Genomic DNA, 12,862 nt, shown 5'->3' on the forward strand with positions numbered 1-12,862 from the left:
AGGGGAGCGGGCGGCGGGCGAGGCCAGCAGGGCGGGCGGCGCGGGGGCTGCGGCCCGGGCCGGGGAGGGGCCCGGCGGCCGCGCGGCTGCCTGAGCTCCGGGGCGACGGGGAGCAACTTCCCTGAGCCGGGGCGGCGGCGATGTGCCGGTCTGCCGAGCCTTCCGCCGACTCCGAACTTGGCGGAGCCGTGAGGGGAAGGCGGCGGCGTGCGTGCCGTGGGCTCTGGGGTCGGGCTGGTGTGTTTACCCGCTCGCGGGGGAGGTGGCAGCACATTTCTTGGGTGCAGGGTGGGGATGGAGATCCTGTGTGTTTCTGGGGTTGGGGGAGTTAGGCCCGTGCCATCCACAATCACTCGTGCTCGCCCACCTCTTGTTTCAGGACGGAAAGTTAAAGGGTGAGGGAGAAGTCTGAGTGGCAGCAAGCTACTGTTGCTACAGGCTGGGGATGTTTTTACTCTGTTGTGTTGAGTACCCAGGCGTAGGTTCAGTGCCCCCTTTGAGCATTGTGTTCTACATGTACTTAATATTCGAAAACGAAATGCCTTTACAGAATAAATTTACGAAAAGAAACTGTATTTGTTCTTGCGATTACTTTTTGTGATTATAGTTGACATTTGGTCACAGGCAGAGATGCCGAACTATAAAAGTGGAATAAAATTAAAGAAAAAAAAGTATGTTTCTTTGAAGAATATTGACTTTCTCTGCAAGCACAATGTGGAAAAAAATACAAAGCTGTATAAGGATAATAAAAATTAGACGTGAGACTGGTTTTAGAAAATATGTTCTATGGCAAAAATCGAATGTTTTGTTATATTCTTACTTATTTTCGAGATGTGCTGAAGGTGTTTTATAATGGTTACCTAACTTTGCTTCCACTGTGATTCTGACTTAACATAAACTGTTAATATTTTTTATTTTAGCCTTTTTATCTGCACAAACATTATTATATTTATAGGCCCTGGAAGAAAGGTGTTGTCAAGTACATTCATTCTGTGCCTTTCACATACATTCTTAATAGAATATATAGACAGCATTACTTTAAGTGAGCTTGCATTTCTGGATTATGTATGCATCAAGTAGAAGGAATTCATATAGGGCTTGGGGACAGAAAGTTGTTTTGTTTTTTTCCTGCTACTTATTTGTTAACTTAGTCATTTGGAATTTTGAGATAGGTTCTGACTATCCAGCCTGGATTGGACTTGAATCCTTTATCCTCCCTCTCTGGTCACTTGAGTGTTAGGATAGCTAACTAGGGTTCCACCTCGATTTTAAGATTGATATGAATGAGATTTCTTTGAGGTTGTGGAGGATCTTGAGAAATGATTATTGATAATTTATTGTACTCTTTGACCACCCCTATTTGTCAGCTTAAAAAGTAATGAATTATATAATTATTGACATTTTTCATCATTAGACTTGTGAATGTTAATAATGTCCAACACAAACCTTCTGAACAGGCGAGTCATTTGTTACTATTTTCAAAATAAAGGACTGGGACTAGAATCAAGGGATAGTTTAATGAACTCATGGTACCTCTCCCTCTTGATGTTACTAGAAAAACAGGCAGAATTACAAAGGTGAATGAGACTATGTAGCTACCTTCCAGGGAGAAGCAGGCATGCATACAAATAATTGCAACACAGGCTTCCTGTAGGTTTTATTAGAGGTGGATGGAAGTATGGGGTGTATGTGAAAGATGCTAATTTGGAGGGAGTTAGAATGAACGTGCAGCTGTGACACCACTGTGTTTGGGCCTTAAATGTTTTCATAGGTACAGGGGGCTGGGGACAGTACTTTTCTGAGTGAAGGGAGTGGGCTGAGGCCTGTCATCCGGCTGGGTGTTAGAGCACCTGTTGAGCTGGATGCAAAACTGCTGTGGAAGCGGACGCTGGGAAAGTAGGTAGAGAGCGGCCATGAGGGTTCAAATGCCTTGTATATAAAAATGAGTCAGTTTGAGGTGTGAGGGTTCAAGTGTATCTCTTCTGTGGTGACAAGAGGTGGGGAAATAAAAAATGGCACGTTAAAGGAAACAAATTAGAAGCCAATAGTTAGCTGGCTGTCATTTATTGCTAAATGACAATAATGAGGGGAAAAACATGTATACAATGGAAAACTGTACATGGTTTTCTAATTTTTCTTTACTTACATTTGATTTTGGGTGTGCCTGGCAATCTGGTAATTGGTTTTACATGAAATACATCAGGATTGTAAAAATGACTCAGGGAGAGATGGGAAGCTCTCCAATTATTTCTTTGTTCCCTCTGATCCTTCCTGTAACCCCTCCCCCCTTCCCTTTTTTTTTCCTGCTGGGAACAGAGCAGATCTTTACTATGGTATAGTTTTTGGTTCAGTTCTCCCCCCACCAATAGAGCATGTATTGGTTTAATTACAAAGGGCATCCCAATACACTATATACAGATAAATACAGGAAGTGCTGAAATATTAAACAACATGACAAAATGCAGGCTATTGCATAATCTGTTACTGTGAATACATTTTAAGGTGAGATTTACTATGGATAAAGTATAATGTGAAAACAAATACATAGAAAGAAAATTAACTGTAATAGAAAGATGGTAAAAAAGAATGGCTGGTTATAGGTAAGCGTGTATGGGCTTTTTAGCCATCTTATGTATCAGTCGACTGTAAAATAATTTAACCCTCAATAAATCACTATCAAAGTAGTCTTAGAAAAATGGCACCCTCATACCATTGAGTTAGTGAGTGCTTGTGAAATTGTGAGTTGTGTAACAGTGAAGGCTTTTTCTCTCCTTGGAATTTCCCTCTTAATATTAAAAAAAAGCCTAGATTGTAACCAAATTAAACCTCCCCCTAGAAAACAAAACTAGCCATAATTTACCTTTAAGTCTAGTTTGCGTAAAACCACTTTGAACTCTTCTGGAGGATTCAGTTAAATGATGGGACTTCCATTTTGAGAGCAAAGCAGTCTTAACTGATTTTAAGCAAGCTCTTGAGATACATATTGGAAATAACAATATATATTTGAATCTTCTTTTTCCTGACTATGAAGTCACCAGTATTGTTTTTTTCCTTCAACTTTTCATATTCTTTTTGTCTTTATTCAAGCAGTTGGCATTTAGCAGTATTATTTGATACTGTTAGTATGTTCCAGTGTTGGCTGTTTAAGAAGAAAGTTGGCACATTCTTTGGACATGCAGTTTGGGGATATGTGTCTTTTTCCAGTTGCAAGGAATCTGTAGGCTTAGAAAACAGAGTTCCAGTGACAAGCATTATCTTTGTGTTGAACCTCAGACAGAATCATACTTGCAAATCTTATTTTTGGATTTAACTGCACTATTTGTTAATGTGGTATGACTTTGAATGGTCTGGGAATTTGTTTGAAAACATGTAATAAGGTTGTAGCTCAGTGGTAGAGCTCTTGCCTAGAAAATAGTAAAGGAGAGAGGTGTATGTGGAGATTATTTTTAGATACTTGCTGTTAGACGTGTTTTCCTACGCCCTTCTCAGAGTTGAAATTTAGAAACTGCATGTCTGAAGTTTTTTTATATTATGGGGCCTGTACTGAATATGTTCTTAGACTGTAAGTTATTATATTTTCTCCATCCATTTCCTGTTTATCACCTTAGCATTCTTAACAATGAAATATTAATGTATTTTTAGTAGAAAGAAATACTTTTGGCTATTTTCTTTACTAATGATAATATAACCTAGTTATAATTAAGTTTACAACATTTGTGGCTGAATCTTGTCTACATTTATTTTTATATCTTTCTATGGTTTACGGCAAAAATCCACCTGAGTTAGTGTCAATTCTTTTCTTTCCTCTAGTACAGTAAGGTCAGACTTGAAGTTTTTCAGATGCATTTAGCCAATTCTGAATTGCCTAGAAGTATTTCTTTAGCTTATAGCTACATTTGGTATGTATGCGTGCGTGTGCTGTCGTGTGTAGTGGGGGAGGAGGCGCGGAGAGGAGATTGAGGGTTGAGGTTGATCTGCCATTATGCCCTCGTCAAGATTCAGTAATGGATGTAAACGTGAGGCGGCATGATGCCATAGACATCCTCATTCCACAGAGTGCCGATGTGTGTCAGCCGTTAGGGCTGATTGCTGTGTAGAATAACCAGAGACTCTTGGGAAGACTCGTTATAGCAGAATGCCTCTTAAGTGACCTCTGCTTAAACCCACTCGTGAGCTTAAATGGTACTCTTTCTTTTCCTTGTAGGATTTGCAGAGCCCGTGCTACATGGGGTGGTAGAAAGCTACTCTTTACTTTCCTCTAAAACTTTCATTCCTTCCAGTTGTCCTTACGAAGAATCACTTGTATTTATGCTTCACAAACTGTCAGTGACAGTTACGCTTGATTTTGTAATCACATATTGCAGTAAAACCTTGTTCAGCAAATTCTGAGGTCAGAAACATGTTTGTATGAGAGCCACTTTGCTGCTTTGGAAAGAAGAGTGTAGCAAAACCAATTACAGTTGAAATATGGGGACAATGAAATGATTTTAATCCTGAAGAACAATATAAAGACCCCAGAGTAGTCTGCTTAAAGTGTTGTGGGATGCCTTTTTACATGGAGGAAACAGAAGCTGCCAGTGACAGGTGGTGTACCATGGGTGTGGCTCTTGCAAGAAAAATAATGTGGAACTCTGTATGAAGAAAGGAGCTGAGCTCTGCAGTGCGAGATTGCCCTGTAAATGGACCTTGTATTTTAGCTGCACTAAATTATTTAGGGTCTGTGGCGTCTTGTTGTTCTGTTCTGTAGATTAAGGGAAAAAAAACCTCTTTAATGCTAACTTACAACTGTTGGTAAATAAACTAGGAGGGATCTACTAAATCTAATCTAGTTGCATCTCCTTTGAGGCTTACTTAATAGTATCTCTTAATGACTGATTGATTTGGTGTTTTGAGTTGATTTTACTCCCTAGTGATGGTTAGCCTGGAATTACCATGCAGCTCAGGCTGATCTTGAACATTAAATCGTATTTTCAAGTGCTAGGATTATAGGCTTGAGCCACTCTGCCAGGCTGAGTCTTCTTTTAAAACAATAAGGAAATTCTGCTATTCCTGACCCTACCAGAAGGTCATTTCTCAGGGTAAATTGTTTGAATATCTAGTCAAGTGATTGTTAGTCTCATAGCTTGCACTACAGCCCTTGACCAGACTTTCTGTGCTATTTTTCAGCTTTTATACAGCATCAGCATTGGAGTAGAGCCTTATCATTTCAGTAGCTCCTCAAGTTAAGTAGGGACTGCTGGGGTGAATTGGTAGGTGAGGCGTTCTTAGAAAGTAAAAATACCACTCCCTTGATGTGTATCAGGAACACTTGAACATGGTGCAAAGCATGCTGGTCTGATAGCTTAAGATTGCTGTGCTGACCTGCCTAACTTACTCAAGCTGGAAAGGAGAGCTTGCAGTTGAAAACATAATGAAGTCCAGGTCTGTAAAGATGCAGGGATATGCTACTTAATGTGGGATCCACACTTGAGAAGGCAGAAATGCAGTGTACTCAAGTGCAGCCATTGAATGCAGGGAGGGCGCAAGGCAGAGTCTTGAACAGTTTGCTTCTCCGAGTCTTTGCTGGCTATGTTGTCTTCACTCTTCATTCTTTGGCTGCTATCAGATCACATTGAAGACATGTATTGGTGAGGAAGGAGTGGGGCTTGCTTGTCTGCCTTCCTTCAGTTTGTCCCTCTCTCCCAAATCAAATCTTGGCATTGCCCTAACAGCTTACTTTCTTGATCAGACTTATGTGGTGCACCTGTTTTGTCCAGTTAGGAGAAGGGAACTAGAGTTAGGTTTGGTGCCTAGCCAGCTATATTCATTGACCTGAGGATACTTAGTGGAGAGAGGATATTTTGAAAATAGTATGAGGAGGAATGGGTGAGGTGAAAATGAGAGATGTAATATCGACCTGTTTGAGAATGAAATAAAAAGTGCATGCGCAGATGCATTTTGACCCCCACAGTGCTATATAGATACAATGGATGAAAGGTTAGAAAGCTCCCATAATGCTGTCTTAAATATGCTCATGTCTGAGTTGTTTTCAACACTAAAAATATTGCTAGTTTTAAAATTGACTCTGAGTCACTAAATAGGTTATCTAAGTAGTAAGATTATGTTTTTACATGACACTCTTGAAGCTATTTTAATTTTAAATAAAAAAATGAATAAATAACTTCATTTAATTATTTACCAAATTGTTGCCCTCTGGTTCTTGTTCAAAATACTGCCTACACCTTTGATCTCAGTAGACTACTTTATTCCTCACACCAAGTAGGAGAGTAAGTGCATTGAGGAAATAAAAGACTGTCAGATGAACTTGGAGTGTGGAGTGTTGGTAACAGGAGGAAAGGGTGGTTTCTTAACAGATGTGAGAACAGGACCAACAGTGGCGGTGCAGTGGGGAGGCGTGGGAAGGTTGAGTAAATATTGATGTCATGTACTTGATTGGCAGAACTCTCATATCCAAATTACTATCACACACCTCTGACCGACGGGGGGGGGGGGGGGGGCAGGAAAGTAGTCTCATCTGCATTGCAGATTTGGGCTGTGACTGGACAGTAGATCAATTAGCCAAGCTGTGAACAGCTTAGGACAGACAGGTTCTGTGTTCTTAGTCTTTGGAGACATTCATTCAGCCACAGGTTGTTTTGTTTTGTTTTGTAACAGATTTTTCATTTTCCTTTTCCTTTTTTTTTTGTTTGGTTTTTCGAGACAGGGTTTCTCTGTGTAGTCCTGGCTGTCCTGGAACTCACTCTGTAGACCAGGCTGCCCTCGAACTCAGAAATCTGCCTGCCTCTGCCTCCTGAGTGCTGGGACTAAAGGTGTGTGCTACCACCGCCCGGTTCATTTTCATTTAAATAGCAGCAATAACAAAACACTGAAGTGCACACCTGTGTGTCATACACTTACTGAATAATCTCAGGCTTGACTTGCTTCAGTGAAAATGCAAAGTAGAACGAGTATACAACCACTTACATATTTTCATTTTGAAGAAAGTTGTAGTAGGCATTTCCTATCTGCATTATATGTAAAGGAAAGGCATAGAAATGTACACTCTATATAAATATATTTGTGTTACTTATCTCCCAAGAAAATACGTTAATGACAGTTATTTGTAAGTGACATTATTTAGAATTATTTTTACTTTTCTACTTTTAGTATTTTTCTGTATTTGAATTTTCAATTATATCCATGTATTATCTTGTCAATTTTTTTAAAATTTTATTTTATCTATCTATAATCTGTTTATTTATTTTCGAGCAAAGAGAATAGATTTCTAGTGAGAGATGTTTTCTGCCAGCTTATGTGTTTTTACACTAATTTGCTTTCATGGTGTAATACCTTGTAATAGATGTTAAATGTATTGCTACTTTTTTTTTTAAGTTTTAAAATAGAATGCATTGAGATTATTTTGAGTTGATTTTGTGTGTGAGTTTGTGAGAGAGAGAGAGAGAATTTCTATATATGTTTTCACTTGCATATGAGTGTGTGAGTGCATTTGCCTGAGTGTACTTACTTGTAGAGGCCAGGGTTCAGCTTCAGGTATCTTTCTCTCTTCACCGTGTTGTTTGAGGTAATATCTCTCAGTGGACCTGGAGCTTGCTATTTTAGCTAGCCTGGCTGGCAGGGAGCCCCTGGGATCTGCCGACCTATGTCGTGTTTCCTTTACCCCCGCCCTGTGCTGGGATTACAGGCATGTGCTCCTGCCATGCCGAGTGGTTTTACGTGAGTGCTGAGTCTCTGAACGCAGGTCCTCATGCTTGCACAACAAGGACTTTACTCAGCGAGCCATCTCAGACCTCTGAAGTTTTAAGTTAATTTGCCATGGGATACCTTTTGGTATAAATGTACTTTATAGAAGTAACAGGTTTTTCAATATTTTGAAGTGATTGTGTTGTATTGTTTTACCTTTGTTTTTGCAAGAGTACTAGACAGTGTATTAGAATGTGATATACTTAGAGTTAAGATTATGTTCAGAATTTCCTTTGAGAAAGGGGAAGTGAAAATGCTTTTTCCTTTACACCCAGTCTGTGTTATATTTATTTTTTTATTTCTGTGAAAAATGTATTCTAGCAATGAATACTGTATTTTCATATGGCAGGCAAATATGTTTGGTAATCTAATGTAGAAGAGGGAACACTCAGCCTGTCCCACTAGTCACATGTATGTCTTATGCCTTGCAAACATGATTGTGAGTCCTTATAAGGAAGTTGTAATCAAGGATCACCTAGCACTAATTTTCAGGTGTAACTGCTAGGTATTAGTTGTTGGGTTAGGTGGCACTTGTTGGTGCAGAGTTTTATAAAGCACTTTATATTATTTCTGGGACCAGTATGCTTGGAATACTTCATAAATCTCCAGGACATGGAATCTTGTGATACTAATTTTCAGTCAAGCAAATTGTAGATTTTTTTCTGAGTTCTTTTCTAGCATGTGAATGTCAAGGTATATTGTGGTTAAAATATCTTTATATAATTATGATTCTGTAAATGCTTGTTAGTGTTATTGAAATGTCATCAGTTTAAAAGGTCATTCATTTGTTTCTGATCTGTTGAAAGTTTGTTGATCAAATATAATTATATTGTATACTCTGCTAATTGTCTTCATACTATTTATAAAAGTTAAAATTTTGAAGACTGGAAAATAATTTATGACTATTTGGGATAAGAGAAATCAAATACACGAAAGTGAACTTTATTCTATATGCTTATTAACAAACTTTGAGCAAAAATTATTTCATATATTATCCACCTTGTGGTAGAAGATAGAAGAAAAGTATAGATATAAAAGAGTGTCCTTGTAGACTTTGTAAGTAGATGAGTAGAGAGAAGGGATCCTAGAGAACAGTTCCTACCATTGGCTCTTAGCCCACATCCCTGTTAACATTTTCTCAGGATGTTAACCAACTAATTTATATTGAATGTGGTAATCGGACCAGAGCACTGGTATGTTTTAGATTCTATGCACTAGTCTAATTGGTTTCAAGGTTGAAAGTCTAATTTCCTCCTTTCTTTGTATACACTTTTTTGTTTTGTTTTGTTTTGTTTTGTTTTGTTTTGTTTTTCGAGACAGGGTTTCTCTGTGTAGCCCTGGCTGTCCTGGAACTCATTCTGTAGACCAGGCTGGCCTCAAACTCAGAAATCCTCCTGCCTCTGCCTCCCGAGTGCTGGGATTAAAGGCGTGCGCCACCACTGCCGGGCATGTATGCACCTTTTACCATTAAAAACCACACTGTCATTTTAATTGGGAATGAGGTATGAAAACGATAGAAGAAATGCATGGGAAAGGCACAGTGGTTCATGAACCTGTCTATAGTCCCAGTGATTAGGAGGCTGAGACAGGTAGATTGCCACAAGTTTGTGGCCAGCGTGGTCTACAGAATAGGACCAAAATAAATAAACACACACACACACCCAGCTATTCTTTAGAGAACTAGGTTTAAAAAAGTGACTTCTCGTAGTGTTGGATTTGGCTTCTTAGGTTGAGGCCATTTTCATTTCACAGTTTAATTTTTGGTAAGCATAGCATCAAAGCTAGAGCATTTAAGATATCTTGTAAAGCTATTAAAGAGAAACTTATCAAGAAGAAATAACAGTATCAACTAGGGAATAACAAAAACAAATATATCTCTAAAGCTACCTTTAAAGAAGGCTTGCTAATTAAAAGTTACTCATTCTATGTTATATTGTACAAAATCATCAAGATTTTTTTTTTTCTTTTGGGTTTTGAAATAGGATCTTTGTGTATAATCCAGACTGACCTCAAAACTTTGAATTTTCTCTTTTAGCTGCTAAGTGCAAAATGACAGGAGTGTCCTCTGGGACAGAAGAGGAAATTTTTTGCAATTATGTAGTAGACTGCACTTCTTCCTTCTCTTTCATATTATGACAAGTCCCTTTGCTTTTTTTCTCAGTAAGAATAGTTTTATCTCAGTAATGGTATAGTCATAGTATATTGCCTATATGGAGTATAGTTAGGATACACGATGATATTACTAGGTGTGAATAGGATTTTTTCTTTTGTATTTGATGACTACTTGAGGTCCTTTTTTGTGTCTCATTTGATGCTAATTTTTGGCTCAGGAGTAGTCTCACTGCTTACAGCACTTTTGGTCTGACAGAATGGGGGTAAGGCATTTTATAATGAGCTCAATTCGGTCCACCCCCCTCCCCCCCAAAAAAAATCATTCACACTCAGAGTGCTTGGTGGTAAGTTTGGATTTTGGCATTATTCTGAAAATGGTAAGGTTTAGATTTCTTAAAAACTGTTCTGATATTTGAGATTTTGTGGTAGAGAGCTTTAACATTGCATACATAGGATTTGGAGAACATGTTATTTGTGAACGTTACGAATGACTTTCAGGGATTATTTTTAGTTCAGCAAAATACCACAGTACCATAGTGAAATCAACATGCAATAAAGAGTAATGAGCACTGTTTCACAGCACTGTACTTTGTTATTAATACTTTCACTATGTAAAATATTCCAAAATACCATTTTTTTTATTTTTGGCATGGATTGACTTTTAAAAATACAAAATCTGTTCTGAGATGTAATTTTTAACTGTGTTTGTATATATTGTGTGTGTATGTATGCACCTTGGTGGGTGTGCGTGTTTGTGTGCGTGTATGTTTGTGAGGTATGTGTACATGTGGTGTGTATACGTGCATGTGTGTATTCATGGTACGTGGTGGTATGTGTGCATGTGCTAAGGCATGTCTGTGGAGGTCAGAGGACACTCTGGAGTTAGTTCTCTCCTTGCAGCTTTTGTGTGGGTTCTGGAGAGTCAGTTCAGATTGCCATTCCTACATGACAAGGAACATTTTATGCTGAGCCATCTTGCTGGCCCTTTAGCTGTCATTTTTTTCCCCCTTTGGTGTTGGGATGTCAGCACAGGGTCTTTCTTGTGTATACTAACCAAGCAATCTACCAGCTGAGGTATATCCCTAGTTCTTAAACTCTTATTTTATGTATTTGTAGGTTTCATTATAGATTGGACAAATGCCAGATTTTTTTCTTTTTTAAATGTGCTGTCTCAGACTTCTGTGTATCATCCTAGTCCTTACTGGGGTGTATGCAGACCCTATACCGTAACCTGTCAAAAATCTTGAAACTCCTGAAACCTAAAAAGGGGACTACAAGAACTTTGTGGAAAGCTGTGTGGAGTTGGATGGGTTTGCACCTATTTCTTAGCAGAGACTACTTACTAGGGACATGTGTATATTCCCTGGATAGTTTCAGTAGATATTAATATTTTTTGCTTTCATTCTTGTAAGTTTATGCACATCAAGAGGATCATATTTTAATCTTTGTTAGTTTTTTTTTTTTAACAGTTACTGAAAGTACCTCCCTTCATTGCATGTTCACTTTCCCCTTGCTTTCTTTAGTTTTTTTTCTCTGAGTAGCAACCCTGGATCATGGATCTGACTGAAGTCCAAGAGTATGGTGTAGGTAGAGTGCTCAGTGTGGACCCATTCAAGAAGTCTGACTTAGCTAAGTATCCAGGTGCTCTCTTTCGAATCAATCAAGGGTTATTCCAAGGGTATTTTACATGATAATTTGGTGTCAGAGCACCTACAGGCAGCCCTCTTTTTTATACATTTGACTCTCTCCCAGCTCACTTAGTGACAGTCAAGGGTGTAGTTACAATGTCTCTGTTTTAGTTTCCTTGAACTTCCTTAATTTGTTTTTAATACTTCACATAAATACCTTTATATCTACTTTGGCTTCTTTCTCCCTTTACTTCCTAATCCTTATCCTCTCTGTTGGCTTGCCTTTTTTTCTGTCCTTTGTACTCTCTTTATTCCCTCCATAAAATAAGGTTCCCCATGAAACTTAAAATTATGGCAATCTGTATCTGATTTTTTTTTGGGGGGGGGGCCCTGGTATAAAGGTAGCAGAAACAAATCTGCATTTAATAATTAAGTAGGAACTTGCTATAGGGGAATGACACTGATCTGATTTGTGAGGTATAGTGTTGTGTGTATATGTTCTTCTTGCTTTCTTTTCATTCTGAAAGGTATGGACCAGTGAATACTGCTGTCACATGCTTTCTTACCTGTGCTTTTGAGTGTACCAAGATACCAGGCACTTGGAGGTACACATTCTAGATTAAGCCATGTTGAACCTTATAGATAGCCAACTCCTTACTTAAATGACAAGATCTAGAACTTATGGTGCAGTTCTGTGCACTTGGCACGAGTGCAGAAAGCACTGTACTTTGGTTGTAGTACATAGTATACTTTTATTACTACCTGTTTAAACATATCATGTCATAAACTGTGTCTTGTTTTCATACTAACTTATTTAAACAATAAAAGCTTTTAAATGTTACTTTCTTTAAAGTAATTCTAATAAAGCTTACTCTAGAAATAAAAATTAAAAGTAAAATCTGAGAGCTGGGAAAATGGTTCAGTTAGTAAAAGTGCTTGCTGCACAAGCATGAAGACCTGAGTTTGAATCCTCAGTACCCACATAAAAAGCTGGCGTGACTTCATGTGTCTGTAACTCTAGTCAGTGCTGTCAGAGGCATAGGCAGAATAGTTCAGGTTCAGAGAAACCTTGCCTTAAGGGAATAATACAGAGTGATAGGATCTACTCACCCATGTGTGCATAGATGTGTGCCCATGTGAGCGTAGGTGTGTGTGCATACGTGAACATAGGAATGTGTGCCCATGTGAGCATAGGAATGTGTGCCCATGTGAGCCTAGGGATGTGTGCCCATGTGAGCATAGGTGTGTGTGCCCATGTGAGCATAGGGATGTGTGCCCATGTGAGCATAGGGATGTGTGCCCATGTGAGCATAGGTGTGTGTGCCCATGTAAGTGTAGGTGTGTGTGCCCATGTGAGTGTAGGTGTGTGTGCCCATGTGAGT

General features: G+C 38.8%; 1 protein-coding gene across 8 annotated transcripts in view; it reads left to right on the forward strand.

Moving 5' to 3' along the window:
- The window catches only part of Csnk1g3 (casein kinase 1 gamma 3), an 87,885-nt gene that overhangs the window by 917 nt on the left and 74,106 nt on the right, over nt 1-12,862 (forward strand). The gene's annotated exons all lie outside the window — the stretch shown is intronic.

Source organism: Grammomys surdaster, unplaced genomic scaffold (assembly GCF_004785775.1).
Source record: "Grammomys surdaster isolate TR1022 unplaced genomic scaffold, NIH_TR_1.0 278, whole genome shotgun sequence".
Classification (NCBI taxonomy): Eukaryota; Metazoa; Chordata; class Mammalia; order Rodentia; family Muridae; genus Grammomys; species Grammomys surdaster.